Here is a 6000-nt window from a genome sequence, read left to right as displayed (position 1 = left end):
TTATCCATACAGAAAGGACCATTTTTTTGTGTCTAGTAGCATCGTATATTCTTAAATTATTTTCTCGCACAATGTCTGGACATCGGTGGACATGTAACATTGCAAAACCACGTTTACAAATGAAAATCACCACTCAGACTATAGTCATAAAGTAAGACAATAAATGAACAAAAGACAAACCCGGGACACAGAAGTACAAACAATTGACCCTCAACTCTGAAAACTAAAAGGAAAATAGAAACATGGATAACAAAAAACATGCAGGGATGACACCAAAGAGTGAAGAGAACTTGCGTCTTGAAAGACACTTTCCGTGAAAAACAATTTGATATGAAGATAATCTTTTGTTTCAGGTTTTTTTTTTTTTGGGGGGGGGGGGGGGGATTTCTAACATGAGGCATTTCCCTCATGTGCCTCAATGTAGTAACGGCCCTGTTGTTCTTATGGTGTGCTCTTCAACAACGGTCTTCAAGTTATGAAAGGTTGAACTTGAACATACCTTTTAAAACCCCACCACATCCTAATATATTCCTGGTCCAAGTCATATTTGAGCAAAAACTTTTAAGAGGAATACACCGGCCATCAACCAATGACAATCTAGCAATTATATAAGTTGGAACAGTCCTTTGTATATATAATTATTAACCTCTAGAGTAGTTGTATTACAGATAATAGATAATATATAAGAAATCATTTTTGTTTTCAGCATTTATTTAAATAAGATATTTACACTTATACTTTTTTAGTGACAGGACAGTCTGAATTAACTGGTTCCACTTGGCAAGCCCTGTCATAAAGTAGCTTCAATCTACTGGCCCCTGTACACCAACATAAACCACAGGAACAGGAAATGTCTGTTCATCTTTCACATATGGCATATTGGTTTAGTATATTTATATGTAAACCTGTCGAACATAAATAAGGAAAATATTAAAACATAAAGCATTGAAGTACACTTTCTCTAAATAGAAAAAAATAGAAATACGCTTTGAGAAAAACATAAAAAGACACCTTTAGATTAGTGTTTCCTTCATTTTATATACACATAGTTTTATTTTTTTTCACATCTTTTTTAGTTAGATATCATTATCCGAAGAAGGTTTCAGAAATTGTATGTCAATAGTATTTCCCTTTTGAAGAATAATAAAATTGTTATCCATACCCAAACCTTAGAGAAGAAATCCTTTCTTCATTCCACCAAAGCCATTACTTTTATTGGTTTTAGGTTCAGCTTTGTTTTCAGCTTTGTCAGTGTTCTTTGTATTAGATTTGACAACCGTGTCATTGTTGCCACTGGATGTAGACGGAAGGTTCTGTTCTTCAGTGCTGTTTGAAGTTTCTTGGATCTCAGCTGTTGTCTCATTTACAATGGCAACTGGTTCTAAAACAAAACGTGTATAACAATGTTATATAAGTTGTCTATACAAGCATATGATTCTTCATTTTTTTAATCTGTGGAAATGGTTTTTAATATTTTCCTATTTAACATTATTCAACAATGACCGATAAAGTACCAATACCAAAAACAGACACCCACAAATCATGTGTGCTAAATTAAAAATTCGACATGATTGAATAAAGTATAAACTCATGCCGGAGACTATTAGCTTTCTTTCAGTCACGAATTACATTTTTAAAACTTGATAGGGAATTGAAAATCATTCTAAATAAGGATAATCTTATTTTTTTCTTTCGTTAAAAAATTAACCTTTTTGATAAATAACAAACATTTATTACCTTCTGTATTAAGCCATTTGTACATTTCAATGGCTCCTGCAAAAAGCTGCATAGCAAAAACAATCATCTGAAAACATAAAATATAAAGTGCATTTAAAAAAACAAACTATAGGCGTCCTCTTTTCTTATTTTTTTTGTCTACCAAATATATTGAAATAAAATTTATGTTGACGCTTTTGAAGAAGAAAAAGATCGCAACCTACTGACCACACCATATTAATATACGTCGTAGTAACCAATACTGAATTTCATACAACGGACCTCATTACCGCTGTTTAAAAAAGAATATCAATTAAAACCTGAACCGATATAAACAACCAAGAATGTAGGAACTTAATAGAGTGGTCACGCCAGCATTCAAAAACAAATTTGTAAAAGAAAAAGTTGATGTTCCCAAACTTCTACAGTATTTCTGTAATTTTTTCATGATGTTTGTACAATCGGTCAAGCATTTACTTACATTGACGTAATTCGGGGTAAAAGATAGCAGAAAATTCCGGAAAAAGATACAAGTCACGCTGGTGGCAGGCAAACAATTCAGATGACTCTCAGAACTGTGAAACGTCGTCCTTGGTAACACTAAGGAATTGTGACGTCCTTTTACAAGAAAGCATCCCAGTTCGAAAGTAACCATTATATTTTTAATCAGTTTTACTATTCAGATTTTGCTCTATCCTACTCAAAAGGAGTAGACTAATGGTTTTGGTCAATATTGGCATATTTTTTATTTTTATCTCGAGCGGGTCTTACTAAAAAAAAATTTTGCTGTTCAAAATATCTTTCTTTTTTGTTATTATGGTTTTCAAGATTATGTAGCAAAAAACACGAAAAAGGTAAAACTTTAATTTATAGAAAATAATTGAGTCTCCACAATCGACGATTACAACTATGTTAACATATTTGTAGATTTGTTATGCCCCATTTATGGACACTATGTTTTCTGGTCTGTGCGCCCGTTCGTCCGTTTGTTCGTCCGTCCCCTCCGTCCGTGCCGCTTCAGGTTAAAGTTTTTGGTCGAGGTAGCTTTTGATGAAGTTGAAGTAAAATCGACTTGAAACTTAGTAAACATGTTCCCTATGCGCGTCTCTGCTATAGCATGTTTCTTTTAGTTATATGCATATTTTCTTATTACAACATTGACAATATACGAAATATATTTAAAATAATGTAGCCGTCAAATGAACGCTAGCTGTCTTTTCTATCATTTAAACACATTTTCTGTATCAATGATCCGGGATACTTGCCACTTTTAACTCAAAACCAAAGAGCGCAGAACCAGCACAAATCCAGAACATTTTTCTCATCAACAGCATATTATCAGGACAATTTCAGCGTTTTCAAATGTACACACGACTCTTCCAATAAAAAGGTATGTAAAGCAATTCAGCAACAAACTGTTTGTTTTATTTGGAGCTGACAATCAAACCCACCGGTACAAAATCAAGACTCACCAGCAACATTCGAGTTCAAATTGCCAGCACAGAACATTTTCTCACTGAACAGCCTTACCTACCGTGAGTATTAGACGTTTAACACAAACTGAGTGTTAAATGCAAAAGAAGCAATCTAATTAAAATATTGATCTCTGATTACGTTATACTGCATATGTAGTATTTTAATTAGATTGCAAAAGAAGAAAGTTGCCAGAAACAAGAGGTCCTCATAAAATGTTTGATAAAAGAATAAAAGGCAACAATTGCAGCAATGTTTTACCAAAAAGTAAGAAAAGGCTCTGCTTTATCCAGATCAACTTTTAAAAACTTGAGGTCATTCACATACAATAAATCAAATGAATTTAATTTATACGAATTCAATTTTACTGTCCATTTTCAAGTTACATTCTTTTTGTATTTTTACCAGCCCATGATATAAAGTAGAGGGATTTGTTTTCGGCTTATGAGTGTGTCTCTCAATCTGTTCCTTCGTTCGGTTGTTCGTTCGTCCAGTATAAGGTTAAAGTTTTAAGTCTCTTGTTACTCTAATAACGGTAATAAAAATATTTCTGTCTCTGCTGTGACAGTTCAATATCGGGTCCAATGAGATGATTGGAAAGAAAAGTAAAATGAAATCAATAATAGTCCGTGGCACTGGAAGAAAACAAACTTCAAAATCCAATCACTGCGGTTCTCCCGTCAGTTTTTGGTATTCCAAGTTAAACTTAATAAAATTAAAATATTTACAATGTTGAATAATTGTCTGCTGTTTGATCGGGTTGTTGTATCTTTGACACATTCTACATCTTCCTATAAGTTATTGACCTTGCATGAACTTGCTTTCAGTAACTGCAAATAAGCTTATATCGGTGATTTGTGTCTACAATTGCTTTTTGTTCTTCGTACCGATCGCTTGGATTAAGCCAATTGCAACTGATTTGGACAGTTTGCTCTTATGGTGTGCTCTTCAACAACGGTCTTAAGTTATGAAAGGTTGATTTAGAACATACCTTTTAAAACCCCACCACATCCTGTATATTCCTGTTCTAAGTCATATTTCAGCAAAAACTTTTAGGAGGAATGCACCGGCCATCAACAAATGACAATCTAGCACAAAAATATAAGTTGGAACAGTCCTTTGTATATTATTAACCTCTAGAGTAGTTGTAAGTATTACAGATAATAGATAATATATAAGAAATCATTTTTGTTTTCAGCATTTATTTAAATAAGATATTTACACTTATACTTTTTTAGTGACATGACAGTCTGAATTAACTGGTTCCACTTGGCAAGCCCTGCCATAAAGTAGCTTCAATCTACTGGCCCCTGTACACCAACATAAACCACAGGAACAGGAAATGTCTGTTCATCTTTAACATATGGCATATTGGTTTAGTATATCTATATGTAAACCTGTCGAACATAAATAAGGAAAATATTAAAACATAAAGCATTGAAGTACACTTTCTCTAAATAGAAAAAAATAGAAATACGCTTTGAGAAAAACATAAAAAGACACCTTTAGATTAGTGTTTCCTTCATTTTATATACACATAGTTTTATTTTTTTTTCACATCTTTTTTAGTTAGATATCATTATCCGAAGAAGGTTTCAGAAATTGTATGTCAATAGTATTTCCCTTTTGAAGAATAATAAAATTGTTATCCATACCTTAACTTTAGAGAAGAAATCCTTTCTTCATTCCACCAAAGCCATTACTTTTATTGGTTTTAGGTTCAGCTTTGTTTTCAGCTTTGTCAGTGTTCTTTGTATTAGATTTGACAACCGTGTCATTGTTGCCACTGGATGTAGACGGAAGGTTCTGTTCTTCAGTGCTGTTTGAAGTTTCTTGGATCTCAGCTGTTGTCTCATTTACAATAACAACTGGTTCTAAAACAAATGTGTATAACAATGTTTTATAAGTTGTTGTCTACACAGGCATATGATTCTTGATTTTTTTAATCTGTGGAAATGTTTTTTAATATTTTCCTATTTAACATTATTCAACAATGACCGATAAAGTACCAATACCAAAATCAGACGCCCACAAATCATATGTGCTAAATTGAAAATTCTACATGATTGAATAAAGTTTAAACTCATTCTAGAGTATGTCGGAGACTATAAGCTTTCTTTCAGTCACGAATTACATTTTCAAAACTTGATAGGGAATTGAAAATCATTCTAAATAAGGATAATCTCATTTTTTTCTTACGTTAAAAAATTGACCTTTTTGATAAAAAACAAACATTTTTAATACCTTCTGTATTAAGCCATTTGTACATCTCTATGGCTCCTGCAAAAAGCTGCATAGCGAAAACAATCATCTGAAAACATAAAACATAAAATGTATTTAAAAAAAAAAAAAAACTATAGGCGTCCTCTTTTCTTATTTTTTTGTCTACCAAATGTACTGAAATAAAATTTATGTTAACGTTTTTGAAGAAGAAAAAGATTACAACCTACTGACCACACTATATTAAAGAGTAATTAAAACGCTTTTATTAAGTTACAATGTACTTTCATTTTATAGTACTAAATTAGCGTATAAAAACGCAATGATGCATAATGTTTGTACATTCAGTCAAGCATTTACTTACATTGACGTAATTCGGGGTAAAAGATAGCAGAAAATTCTGGAAAAAGATACAAGTCACGCTGGTGGCAGGCAAACAATTCAGATGACTCTTAGAACTGTGAAACGTCGTCCTTGGTAACACTAAGGAATTGTGACGTCCTTTTACAAGAAAGCATCCCAGTTCGAAAGTAACCATTATATTTTTAATCAGTTTTACTATTTAAATTTTGCTCTATCCTACTCAAAAGG

General features: G+C 32.5%; 2 long non-coding RNA genes across 2 annotated transcripts; both read right to left on the bottom strand.

The window, feature by feature from the left end:
* Positions 1-1166: 1166 nt before the first annotated feature.
* Positions 1167-2295, bottom strand: LOC143046908 (uncharacterized). The gene is made up of 3 exons (XR_012969303.1): positions 2198-2295; positions 1738-1804; positions 1167-1381 (listed from the first exon to the last, which is right to left on the bottom strand). It is a non-coding gene; the product is annotated as an uncharacterized LOC143046908 (long non-coding RNA).
* Positions 2296-4374: 2079 nt separating this feature from the next.
* On the bottom strand, positions 4375-5880 carry LOC143046907 (uncharacterized). The gene is made up of 4 exons (XR_012969302.1): positions 5774-5880; positions 5434-5500; positions 4845-5063; positions 4375-4586 (listed from the first exon to the last, which is right to left on the bottom strand). It is a non-coding gene; the product is annotated as an uncharacterized LOC143046907 (long non-coding RNA).
* Between the last annotated feature and the right edge of the window lie 120 nt (positions 5881-6000).

The sequence above is a fragment of the Mytilus galloprovincialis genome, chromosome 9 (genome assembly GCF_965363235.1).
Source record: "Mytilus galloprovincialis chromosome 9, xbMytGall1.hap1.1, whole genome shotgun sequence".
Classification (NCBI taxonomy): Eukaryota; Metazoa; Mollusca; class Bivalvia; order Mytilida; family Mytilidae; genus Mytilus; species Mytilus galloprovincialis.
Note: the sequence above shows the minus strand (reverse complement) of the source record. Positions and strands in the feature narration are given on the sequence as shown.